The sequence below is a fragment of the Rhinolophus sinicus genome, chromosome 1 (genome assembly GCF_057876585.1).
Source record: "Rhinolophus sinicus isolate RSI-liver-muscle chromosome 1, RSI-T2T, whole genome shotgun sequence".
Lineage (NCBI taxonomy): Eukaryota > Metazoa > Chordata > Mammalia > Chiroptera > Rhinolophidae > Rhinolophus > Rhinolophus sinicus.
Window position 1 is genome coordinate 87,979,379 of NC_142501.1, and position 13,369 is coordinate 87,992,747.

The following is a 13,369-nucleotide window of genomic DNA, read 5'->3' on the forward strand; positions in this document are numbered from 1 at the left end:
GGAAAAAAGGCTTAGGGAGTGCGTGACATCCAGAAAAGCAGTGCGCTGAGCAGAGAGAGGTGTGACCAATGCTCACAAAGACGATGATGGAAATGGACTCTTTTCCAGGTTCACTTAGGAGAGAACGAGGGGATGTTGTTGAAGGAACTAGATGGGGTGGGGTTCACGGAGAGCAACCTGACAGAATTCCCCCCTCCCCCCCCCCGAGAACTGTCAAGCTTGGAACTGACATAAGCTACCAAGGGGATGCACAAGAGATGGGGGCCGACCAGGCCCTAAACGTCAGGGAGGCAGACCGCTTGGTAAAACAATGTTTATTTTGCTTTTAACAAGGGGCATGAGGGTCTGCTGTCTATAGTACTGGGGGTCTACGAGTTAATTTTCAACCAGTTCAAAAAAGGAGAAAATTACGTGCACAATCCTTTAGCTGTAATTCAGAAACCCCCAAAGTTATGAAAACTGAAAGCTTTTTCCAAGTATTTGCAAATCATTTGTTTAACAAAAACCTGACCTGAAATGACATGTAATTCCAGTCTTCGTTTGTTCTGTCTAATGTGAACAATAGTAAGTTGTACTGCAGAGATATTAATGTGTCTGACTGCAGAGTGCCACCCCGTCCCACCGGGAGTTGATGCAATGCGATGTGTAATAAGCAAAGAATTTCCTGAAAAAAGTCAGTAAGTGATTACGGACACATGTCTCCTTTTCTAAAATGTAAAAATGAAAGAAATGTTGAAGCATTTGGGATGGGGTGAATATAATCAGAAAGAAACCTGCAAGATTGCATTTAGCCTCTTGGTAGGAACAAGCTTTGGGACAGTCTGTGTTCCCATGAGGACCACGGATGAGCCTACCCTGACATTTCTGGATCTAGTCTGTAGTTTCCCTATTATGTCTAATTCTGTGAAACAATAGCTCTGCATCCAGAAATCCAAAGCAACATCAGACTTTTCACTCACTCAGTGAAATCTGGAAGCCTTCCCAAAGCAGTGGTAAGTGCGAATGGGTAACACAGTCTTGCTCCTAAAGCGAACTTGATCTTGAAGATTGCATAGGCAAATAGACCCCTGAAGATAAGAGGGATCTTATCTTCACTTTGTTTTACTCTTTTTCTAAAATCATTTTAGATTTTAGAAAATGATTTTTCTAAAGTAGAAATTTTAATTTAGAAATTTCCAATTTAGAAATTTTTCTAAATTTCTAAAATGATTTTAGAAAAAGAGTAAAATAAAGTGAACGATGAGGTTCTTTTCTTGAGGATTCAAGTAGTGTTTCAGTGGACAAGAGAAGGGACTCCAAACTTTTCTGCCAGATGATGTACTTTTCCTGTTCCATAGCAGGAGGTTGGGAGAGATGGAAAGAGGATCAAAAAAGGGAATAAAGACGGTTTATAAATAAAATGACGGGGATTCAAAGTCAGACACTGCCACTTAACAGTTGTGTGACCTTGGCAAGTGTATCTCCCTGAGGCTGAGTGTCACCTGGAACCTGAAGGAAAACACCACTTTCCTCACAGGGTTTGCAGGAGGATTAAACGACTTGTAAAACATCCGTACATGGGAGCCGCTCAATATATGGCAGCTCTTCTTACTGCTGCTGTTAGATTCTGGAACTTGAGCATGCTCGGCTTCACTCCGTATTTTGCCAGATTGCCTGGCTTAACAGAACGCAGGAGATATTGACTTCATGAGCACAGAGCCAGTGGATAAGAAACACACATAGCAACAAATCACACTGGCAAACCCATCACCCACAGCTAATAACTGCTTCTCAGGATCCTGCATTTGCTTTGTGAGAGGAACTAAATAGACCCTAACGGCTATGAAACCAAATCATCTAGGGGAGGGTGGATTTCATCAGTATTCGAGTTTCTGTTGAGAGCCTGGTATTGTGGGAGTCCACGCAAAACCATCGCTATTACAGTGCTTATGCAACACGGCCTGTTTTCCATGGCTTGTCTTATTCCCTGCTCTTTCAGGTGACAAGCACTTACGGTGCACGCACTGTATATCAGATGCCATATCAGTGCAAAGGCACAAACACAAAAAGACATGGTCCCTTTCCTCTAGGAATGTGGGGCTTGTGGGTGAGACAGATGTGTGCCTCAGTTAGTACGGCACATACTGTAAGTGCCAACGAGGGCGGCAGTAGCCAGAGGAAGACTGTCTAAAATACACAAAGATTCGTTCTATTTCTGTAATGTAAGGTCTTTTCCATATAGTGAACATGGGTTACTTTTGGAATCAGAAAAAAATTTTCAAGGAAGAATACAGATGGTGGTGTGGTGAACGCTTATATTTCAAATATTCAAATAATGGGATGAGTGTACAAATTCGGGAATGTAACAGTACTTTGGTGGGATGGATACTTGGGAAGAAAGGCAGGCTACCCCATGCTGCCTGGAGGTAAAGGCGATGAGTCAGGTTTCCCTAAGGAGGTGACACATAGAGTGAGATGTGGAGACTGAATGATGGTTTGCCAATGGGAGTGTAAATTAGTATAACCACGGCCTCTTTAGAGGGCCATCTGGGAATATTTGTCAGGGTTTAAAATGCACATAGCCCTTGACCCAGATGTTCTTCTAGTGAGAGGAATGCCAGGGAACACACAAAAGGCTATGCAAAAAGGTGTTATTACACCACTGTATATAATAAGATGATACTGGGAATAAATGTCCATCAACAGGGGATTGTTTATATAAATGATAATACAGCCATACACCAGAACAATAAAGTCATGAAAAAGAATGAAATAAAATTTATACATACAATATTGTTTTAAAAGGCAAGTTATAGAACAGTATAATCTTATTTTGTAGAAATAAATTAACATATTTTTATGCATAAAAATGTTTGCATATGAACAGGCGAAGTCTGAAAAGATATACAACAAACCATATGAGGCATATTAGAGCGGAGGGGGGTAGCAGGAGTGGGGGAGAGGGAATTTCATTTTCTCATTTACCCTATATTACATCTTTTACAATGACATTTCTTTTACATTTTAAAAAGGTGTTTTGTTTTTTTTTAAAGTTTTACTAATTGGACAATTATGGATACAAAAGAACAGAGATTTTAGAGAAAGTGTTATTCGGAAACAGTTTAGCATTACTTGACTACGGAGGCATAGGAGTTCAGAGATGGAATTTAAGGAAGACTTTGAGGAAGGAGAAACAGAAAGGTGGGGTTTCAGCCTGGAGGATGTGAGCAGGGTAGTGGAGGGAATGCAGGAAGTGGTGGAACAGCAAGGAAGCAACGCAAGTACGAGAACCGGAGGATATTGTTTAGAAAGACAACACTGCAGACAAGAGTGGAACAAGGATTTTCAAGAGTAGAAAGTAGCCTTTCTTTTCCCCCAGTAGGAAGCATATACAGAGTAGACATACATTCTTTTAAAGGTGAACACCTTTTAAAGAATTAAAAGAATTAAAAACCAAAATTTTACTAAATATCTATTATTAACTTTGTTCGTGCGGCCAGAGAGAGAGGCAGAGGGAGAGAGAAAATTCTTCCAAGAATAGGCTGGATGAGGCAAGGAAAATGCCAATTACTCACAAACTGTTCCATCACAAATAGCAGTAACACCTGGAAGAGGCCCCTGAAAAGTAAAGCTCTCATCTAAGGTGAGTTTAGACCAACTGTGGTGCTCTGTACCCCAGCTGCTCCTTTCTGGTTCTTTCCTCTTGGTGGATCTCACTTAACCTCAGCCCCTTTTTATAGCCTCCTTCTTCCATCAGAATGATCTAGAGTAAATCATTTATATTTCAATGTGAATTTACAGAGTCATTCTTACCTTTCAATGTATTTTAATTTTAGGCCTTCGGTCTAAATGAAAATCCTTTCTTTAGAGGGCCCATCTTTTTGTAAAGCAGATTTGAGCATCGGGCAACAGGTGGAGGTGAGGGAGGGAGAAGGTTCTTGGTGGCCAGGGGGTAGAGGGCTGCCTACATTTGGAAGCTGGTCCTCTTCTCGAATGTCTTAACAAGTTAGAAACTTCTTTCTCAGAATTGCTATTTTGGTGCCGGATCTATATGTTTAATACTTAGAACAATGATGGGGTGAAGGGAGAAGGAAATAGTTCCTTGACCAACTCCTCAAAACATGTCAGCAAATGGACTGAAGCTACAGCAATTTTCTGGTTAATCAATTGTAGACAAGAAAACTAGATAATTCTGCTGAAAAAGTATCCCTCTGGTGTTTAAATGGTCTCTTTGGCTATCTATCTCCATCAAATTAATTAAAGAACTCTAAGTTCTCGTTTCATATTGTGCTGCATGAATATTACTTCGGCAGGTTTAAGTGCTGATAACTTAAGCATCTCACCATCTTCTCTGAATAGTCCGGCAGCTAAACAATATCTTTATGCCTTTCTAAAAAAGGGTCTAAAATAATGCCCATCCTTGGGGGAGTACCAGAAATGGCACAGTTGAAACACTGCCCCACTTTTGGAGAGGGTCTTCAATTAGGAAAATGTGACGATTTAAAATGCTTTAAGTTGCCTGTATGTTTCCCAATCTAACAAATAAATAATTTTAAGGCATCTCCTATCTAGATAGGGAGAGTAAATGTGTGGAAGAATAATTTTCTTACATTACCAATACTTGAAACAATAAAAGGAGAAATGCAAATAGCAAATATATTTTTAAAAGTCCAACCTCACTAATAAAACATGAGTGACTTTTTTTTTTACCGACCAGAGGGGCAAATGTTTTTCTTTAATATTCCTTCCAGTGTGGGAGAGTATTTAAGAAAGCAGATGCTGGTGGGAGTATAGATTGCTACATTCTTTCAAAGGGTAATATGAAAAAAATTTTAAACATGTTTTTAATGTTCATACCCTATGATTCAGCAATTCTATTTCTAGACATGTATTATAATGAAATAAACAAGAACACAAAAAACATATATAATCTTTATTTATAGGGATGCTTATAATAGCAAAAAGTTGTGAAAGTCACAAATGTCCATTAATAGTGAGCTATGAGTAAATTATATTATAAAATGGAATACTATGCAGTCACTAAATCTGATAAGGCAGAAGTATTATTTGGAAATATATTCCTAACATGTTATTAAATGACAAAGGCAGGTTGCAAAACCATGTACAGCATGTAGTCCCACTTTTGTTAAACAACACAGACACACAAAGAATATAAACTGAAAACTGTCAAGCAATCCACACACACACACAAGCACATCCACACTCTACACATAAATTGAAAAGGTGTCTCTAATTCTCTTCAAAATACTCCAGCAAAAACAGTGTGATATACAGAAGTGTGAATTTTCATTTATAACCTAAAAGCAGGTACTTAGCATTTGTAACTGCTTACCACTCAAAAGTTGGCATTCCAGAAGTGGTTATTACAAGGCTGGAACTACTTTTATCTGTATCAATATCAGCAGGGTGTTAATAAGCATAATGGATATTAGAAATGATTTTTACTGATAAAAAGGTGTTCCAACTACATGAATCAGCATGAAATGCCAAACAGGTAATTCTGCCTTCTCAGGCCCAGGGTTAAGAGAGTTCGGGGAGCCCAGCAGCCCATGTCCTCCAGCCCTGTGTTACGGTAGCTTCCGTGGTCTGAGCCGGTCTATGAAGGTCAGTGAACCCTGCAGCCGCAGTGCTTCCACCACAAGCACCTCGGTCTTTCACGCAAGGTGGTTGTCTGAGTACCTTAAGGCCAGGAGCTGGGACCTCACCAGCAGGGCCCAGCACGGCCTGTGAGCTTGCTTGCTGTAGCTTCATTCCTGGATGAAGACGTGCTTTTGCTTTATCCTTCTTCCTCTTAGGGAGGTTGTAGAGGTAGAGGCCCATGGTCCTCAGCTCTCAGGATCTATAATCTACCAAAAATGACCTTATTAATCGTGTACGACTGAACTGGCTAAGGTCGGTTTGCAACAAAGGCTGTACCATGCCAGAACTTGAGCGCTGATTATGTGACTCCCACCCATTCCTCCCAATGTGCTTTCTAATTGTGTTTATACGAACAGGTAGTCTGTGTTTTACACAGAATACATATAAGGAAACTGAAACTGCACAGACAGCACTGTCACCCCCTGCTGGCAAACACTTAGAAGAACCACTTAGTTTTGTGCAGATTAGTTACCAGTAGAGACAAAGGATTTGTAGTTCTCCTCATTGGTTTCAAGTTGGTTTTAATTTAAAAGTGTTTTTAATTTAAAAGACGATTTTGGAAAAAGATCACCTCTTGTGATGGAAAACACTTTAAAGAAGGAAGCTGGGGAAGGAGGATCCAAGACAGCAAAGTAGATGAAAGCTGTGCTTCCCTCTTCCCATGACCACATTACAATTACAATTAAATTATAGAATAATCAACCTGGAGAACCATCTGAAGTGTAGCTGAACAGAAGTTCTATACCTGGGGATATAAAGAAAAAGCCACGTCGAGACTGGTAGGGGTGGAGACGCAAAACAGACTGGTCCCAAACCTCCAAGCACAGAAATAAACACATGCATGTATGGTGAATTAATTTTTGACAAAGAAGCGTAGTAAATACAATGATGAAAAACAGTTTCTTCAATAAATGGTGGTGGGAACTGTGGACAGACACATGCAAAAAAGGAAACTGGACACCTTCTTACACCATATACAAGAATAAACTCAGAATGGATTCAAGACTTAAATGTAAGACCCGAACCACAAAACTCCTAGGAAAAAACATAGGCAGTAAACTCTCTGACGTTGTTCTTAGTGATATTTTTTTCTGGTGTCTCATCAAAGAAATGTAAATAAAAACCACAATGAGATACCATCTCACACCTGTCAGAATGGCTACCATCAATGTATCAACAAACAAGTATTGACGAGGATGTGGAGAAAAGGGAACCCTCCTGCACTGTTTGTGGGAATGCAGATTGGTGCAGCCACTATGGAAAACAGTTTGGAGGTTTCTCAAAAAATTAGAGCTACCTTGTGACCCAGCAATTCCACTTCTGGGTATTTACCCGAAGAGATCCAAAACACTAATTCAAAAAGATATATGCACCCCTAAGTTTACTGCAGCACTATTTACAATAGCCAAGATATGGAAGCAACACAAGTGTCCATTAAGAAGAAGTGGTACCCACACAGGGTGCCAAAATAATGTATACACATTTTAAGAAAGGAAAAAAATCTGTTAAAATTGTAATACAATGAATGATGCTAGCATCCATTTGATTAACACCATCTTTTGAGCGGAATGTCATACTACACTTTGCTACCATAATTCAATTCAACTTCAAAAAGTGTACATTTTTTTGGAACCCCTGGTATATACAATGAAATATTATTTGGCCATAAAAAAGAATGAAATCTTACCATTTGTAACAATATGGATGGACCTAACAGGGTATCATGCTAAGTTAAATAAGTCAGACTGCGAAGGATAAACACCGTCTGATCTCACTTATATGTGGAATCTAAAGAACAAAATAAATGAACAAACAAAACAGAAACAGACTCACAGATACAGAGAACAACCTGATGGTTGTCAGTGGGGAGGGGAGCTGGGGAGCTGGGTGAAAAAGTGCAGGGATTAAGAAATAGAAATTGGTTGTTACAAAATAGTCATGGGGATGTAAATTACAGCATAGAGAATATAGTCAATAATATTGTAATAACTATGTATGATCCCAGGTGGGTACTAGACTAATTGGTATGATCACTGCATAAATTATATAAATGTCTAACCACTGTGCTGTACACCTGAAACTAATGTAAAGTAATATTGAATGTCAAAATTTAAAAAAAAGATGGAAAAAAATATAAAAAAAAGAAGGAAGCTATCCTTAAGCATTACTATATTAGGTTGGTGCAAAAGTAATTGCAGTTTAAAAGGTTAAAAATAATTGCAAAAACCACAATTACCTTTGCACCCACCTAATATTTAAACATTAAAAGAATTCTGACTTTTAAAAGCAAAATGTAGTTCTGTTGACCATGGTCTAAGTATTAGAGCAAATCAAACTCTGCTGGACGTAACATTCATTTGGTCACCCGTCAAATACTCTATATGTTCTTAAATACGTCTCCCTAAATGTCAATACATACAGCAAAGTGCATGTCTCCTGGAACCTTCTTTCTAAAGACATTTATTAACTGACGACCACAGATGAGGTCTAACTTCCTTCAGCTGTCAATCTGCGGTGTCTCCTGACTTTTCCCCGTGGCCCTGCGGCTTTCACAGGCTTCCCTCAGTACCGTCTCCTGCCAGGACTGCGCAGCCTCACCTGAGCAGTGTAAAGACGGTCCTCACCAACACTATTACACACGTACTGTGTGCTAGTCTCGGGGTTACTTCAGGGCACCGCTCTCCGCCAAAGGTATTTCCCATCTTTTTCGCATGCTTTTGTTACCTCAGCTGGCATACCTTACCCTCTCCCCGCCACCCCATGCCATCGCCGTGGGGCCGATTAAATGTCTCTTCAATAGGGACTTAATTTCTCCCCCTAGAATGAAATGCTTCCTCCTCTGTGATCCTTCAGTATTTTGCCCGTCCCTCTCTTGTTTCACTTTAACTTACACAATCCTGTTGTCACTGTGCGTTACATGCCTGAGTAGACATGGACACATGTCATTTATGGAGCAACCCCCGTGATGCCTGACAAGTAACAGGTGCTCCATAAATATCTAGCGACTATTTGTCGAGGTGAAGGTGTCGGCCTTTGATCACATGGCTCAGAGCTACACATCGGCAGGGAGCACAGACTGGGAATTGCATGAGCACACATGTGCACACACACAGACATGTCCACCATGACAACCGGCTCAGAGGGTGACACATGATACTGACCACAGTACCCAGGTCACCAAGGGCAGCCGCTTCAAATGCAAAGTCAAAACGCTGACCATGCATTACATCCAGTTTAAGTCACTTTACGGGTCTAGTTCTTCAGCTGTTTTCAGTCAGGAAGTTGCCGAAACTGACACGAATATCAGTAAGGCCATAATCTCTGCAGTCTTAATATCGCCACTAAATTTCTAACAGGGGCATTAGAGTCTTAGACCCAGGGCTTGAGTTCTATCAGCAAAGCAAATTCAGCACAAGCAGCAGGAAAAGCAACGCTGCAACAGGCTAGCTTCTTTTCAGGTTGCTGCCTGGCTGGCGGAGGCCGCCTGGTTGCTGCGCGCAGCTCTTGGCTTTTGGATCCTTCCGCAGAGGACCAGCCTCTGTCTCTTCTGCCAACTCCCACTCTCCTGCGTGCCCAGCCCCCGGCATCCCGCCTCAGGAAACAGGGTGGCTGCTGCCCTCAGAATATCCATCCCACCTTCCAGGAGCCACCGCCCTCACAGTCCTCTCCTCCCTTTCTCTCTAGTGCAAGAAGCTGCTACAGGAGCAGCACCCTCCTCCCCGTTCCCCCTTCCCCCAATCATCTCTCTCCTGTTGTACCCCTCAGACATTACTGATAATTTCTGTAAGTTATTTATACATCCTCTTTCATTATAAATGTGGTATTTGGAATCCCTATTTGAAATAAATGGAAAACACGCAAATCCTTTGAACAGAAAGGGTGGTAGACTACATCTGCATTTATATTGGGGACCAGTGTATACAAATGCGCACACACACACACACACACACACACACACACACACAGTGGGATTTTCTGCCTTATAGGTATTCACATAAAGGGCAAACAAGACTTTACTTGCAACCATTAAATGCACTCTCTACACTGGAAGGGACCACAGTGGGCCACGGACTTTGGGATTCCAGGGCAGGTGAAACTGCCTCCCCACACTGTCATCACTACATCATTAAAAGGAAGGGAACACATGGGGCTGCCAACACTTGATTCCACCAAGTTGAGGACACTTTTTGAAAATCACTATCTATTTTGGAAAAGAATGCTTTCCTAAATATCAAAAGGACATGCTACCAGAATGACAACGAATAAGACATTTAGCTGTATGAAACTCTGACCTTGTTGCATTTGCTTTGTCATGAACTTGCACTGGTTTGGGATGGACTCTTGGGAACCAGTGACTGCCTAAGTGGTTCCAAAATTTTAGACCCTTCAAGAACCAAAATGTCAGTCATTCAAGGATCACCTATACTATTACACTACACTTGATCTTAGCCAAAAGGCCAAGAAGCGATGACACCTATACTGTTATTTCCTTAATATTTTTCATTAAATAAAATTACAGCTTTACTTATATAGTTTTATTTTGAAAGAAAACCTCGGATCACTTCCATAAAGGAAAAGTCAATATCAATACCCACAAATAAAAGGCAACCAAGCAACAAATGCAATAAAAACAAAACATGCTATTAAATTCCAGCTAGACAATATTGCTTACTGAGGCCTGATCTCTCTCTGCGTTGAAAAGGGAGACCAGCAAGGGTTAGAGCTATGTTATATTATAACATAAGACGGGGTCTTATATTCATTTTTGCTCCAAAAGACGCATTAGAGCTGATGGTCCGGCTAAGTCTTATTTTCAGGGAACACGGTACTATGTTCTAAGTGCCACACACAACAGAATAGAGGAATGAACAAAACAGATGTAGTACCTCTTGCACAGTTTACCTTCTAGTGGTGAAACACATTAAACAAATGGTCACACACATTATTTTCTGTTGTTTTATATAAATGTGTGTGTGAGATACACATGACATACATGTGATATATACAGGTATGTGTCTGTACACATATAGATATACACACAACTTCAGTAAGTGCTATAAAGGAAAAATACAAGGTCTTCTGGTATAGTTTTAATAGTGAGACCTTCTTTAGGTAAGGAGGTCAGGACAGACCTACTGAGGATGTAACAACTAAGCTGAGACCTAACGGAGAGCAAGGTCCAGTTTAGCAGGCTGAAGGCGGGGAGGCGGGGATATGGCATTCAGGGCAGAGAATAAAGGAGCATTTCAGCTCCTGTGGGGAACTGAAAAAAAAAGCAGTGTGGTTGGAGGATAGTAAGCAAGAGGAAGAGTGAAATAAAAAGAGAGGATAAACAGTCTCCCAGCCTCTTTCTAGGGACCAGAAACTTTCTACCTTTCTGTGCAAAGATCTCTTTCCATCTTTGTACAGCTCCCTAGAAATGTCTCCTTATAAGAAAAGATACATCTCTCTATCGTTTTTACACACTAATGTATCAGTACAACTCCTTTGCCTCGCACACAGAAAAAATGTAATCCCTCCTCCACCGGGCAGCCCTTCAAATATCTGTAGACAGTTAGTCTGTTATTTCTGAACCTTCTCTTCCAAGCTGAACAGCACCCAAGGACCTCTGCTGTATGTTGTCTGCTTTACTTCCCGAGGAGGCATGTTTTCCAAGGTCTATTTCTGTGATGGGATTTGAAGTTCCTTCTTCATATACAACCCAAAACTGATTTTCAGCCTTGGATGTTGTTTTATTCTTTTCTAACTGCCTTTCTGGATAGGACTCAAATAAGTTATGTTCAGGCCTCAAGTCCTTGAGAACTAGGAAATTGAAATACATGCCGTTAGTAATATTTATTTCTTCTTTCATGTCTCTTTCTCGCACCTTGGAAGGCAAGTTCCATTTGCAGGGGTGGGCTCAAGTTCTTTTTCAAATAATAGAATGGTAATGGACATTTACCTAAGCTAAATTTAAAAAGATTACACCCAACATCTGTTGTAGAAAAAAAATACACTCTTTACTATATGAACTGATCAAGGAGCGTGGGAATGTTACGTTTAGGGAAGGTGAGTGTAATGCAAGAAAACTGCACTAATTGCTTTAGCTGCAGACCCAGATTTCCCTGAAACTAGGGCGAGGTTACAAGGCTGGTGTTGTATAAGCAGGTCATTTTGCCAGACCAGGATCACAAATCCCAACTTCAAAACTAGGGTGGAAAATATACAAAAAATTTTGTGCATATTTAATATAGCATCCCTGGCATGGCATGCTGGATGGAAGTGGCCTTTATTACACATTTTATCTAATTAAGCCGAGGTCTCTCAATACTCCTACCCTTCCTCCCTGCCCTCTTACTTCTTTTATTATATTGGGCCAGATTTCTAGATTTCTGGCTGCTTCCTGTCGCAAAGTGAACTGTCCTAGAGAAGAAAGGTCGGCTTCCAGACGATCTGTTCCTCCTGAAGTTTTCTCTGCTTCTGCCAGCCTTCCCGCTCTGTGGCTGTCATATTGCTCGTTATACCTTCATCAGAGGTGGCAGTGTGGCCTGAGGAGGAACAGGTGAGATTCAAAGCAGACAAATTGCTTCTCCCCAGCAGTTCTGATATGCCTGGGGTAAGCAGTCAAAGAAACTGAATGGAATGAGCAAAGTCTGTCCTCTCTTCATTAGCCTGCCTGTAAGAGCTCTCCTTCTACACATAATCAGGAGAAATATCAGTCAGAAAAAATATCTTCAAATAGAATCCAAATTACACCACCAATGGCATTCAAACTCAGCCGACTGAAGCGACGGATAGAAGGGCTTCTCTCTCTGAAGGGAAGTACCTGGCAGGTAAAGATGTAGGGAACAGTGTTTGCCATTAAATTATCAACTAGATGGCAGAGACTACGTTTATTCATCTTTATATTGCTTCAATGACTGACACTATCTACAGATTAGTTGTTCAACGAAATGGTACATAAATTTGATTCGTATGAATAACAACATGTATAGGCATTGAAAAACACTGAGTTTTATTTTTTGGGAGGTAGAAATAAGGTGATTTTTATTTGTTTTTGCTTTTCTACATGCTCCTGATTTTCTCCAATGAATATGAATTATTCATATTTAGTCAGAAAGTTATCATTAAAAATAAGATTCTTAGACTTGGAAGGGACCAGAGAAATTAGTGCAATCTACTTGTTCCTTACATATGGAAAATTGGGCTCAGAGAGGAAACACGACACGTCCAAAGCCACAAAGCATATTAGTGAGAAAGCTGAGACAAAAGCAAGGTCATTCGTGTTTCCTCACCAAGTACCTTTTCTCCCACAATACCCTTTGCCTTCCCTGAAAGACACTGTTTTGGTGAGACTCTAATCACACGTTTTTTGAAAAGCCTCTAACCCAATCTAAAAGCAAACACTGCCCTCCAGTGAGCTTATTACCACAGAAGAAATTACTTTACAAAGTATAACATGAAGTATAGTTTAAAATATGGTCTGCTGTTGTTGCAGCATAACACCTCACCACTCCTTGATGACAGATGACCCCAAAACAGCCTCTGAAAGGAAGCTTAACTTCTGTGAGCAGCTGAAGAGTTGAGTATCCAGAAGAAAGGAAGGTTTATGCACTAGTTTGTTTCTCAAAAAGTAAAAAGACTTAAGAGATATTTACTGGGGACTCATCTTCTACCTAACTTTTATGGGTGTGTGAACTTCCAACTTTTTATTATAAAACATACAAAAGAGAGAGAACATTAAAACGAA

At 40.4% G+C, this 13,369-nt stretch overlaps 1 protein-coding gene and 1 pseudogene across 2 annotated transcripts in view; both read right to left on the reverse strand.

Moving 5' to 3' along the window:
* Positions 1-13,369, reverse strand: part of TMCC3 (transmembrane and coiled-coil domain family 3) — a 250,148-nt gene that overhangs the window by 150,255 nt on the left and 86,524 nt on the right. The window lies entirely within an intron of this gene.
* On the reverse strand, positions 9,971-10,109 carry LOC141570318 (U2 spliceosomal RNA; annotated as a pseudogene).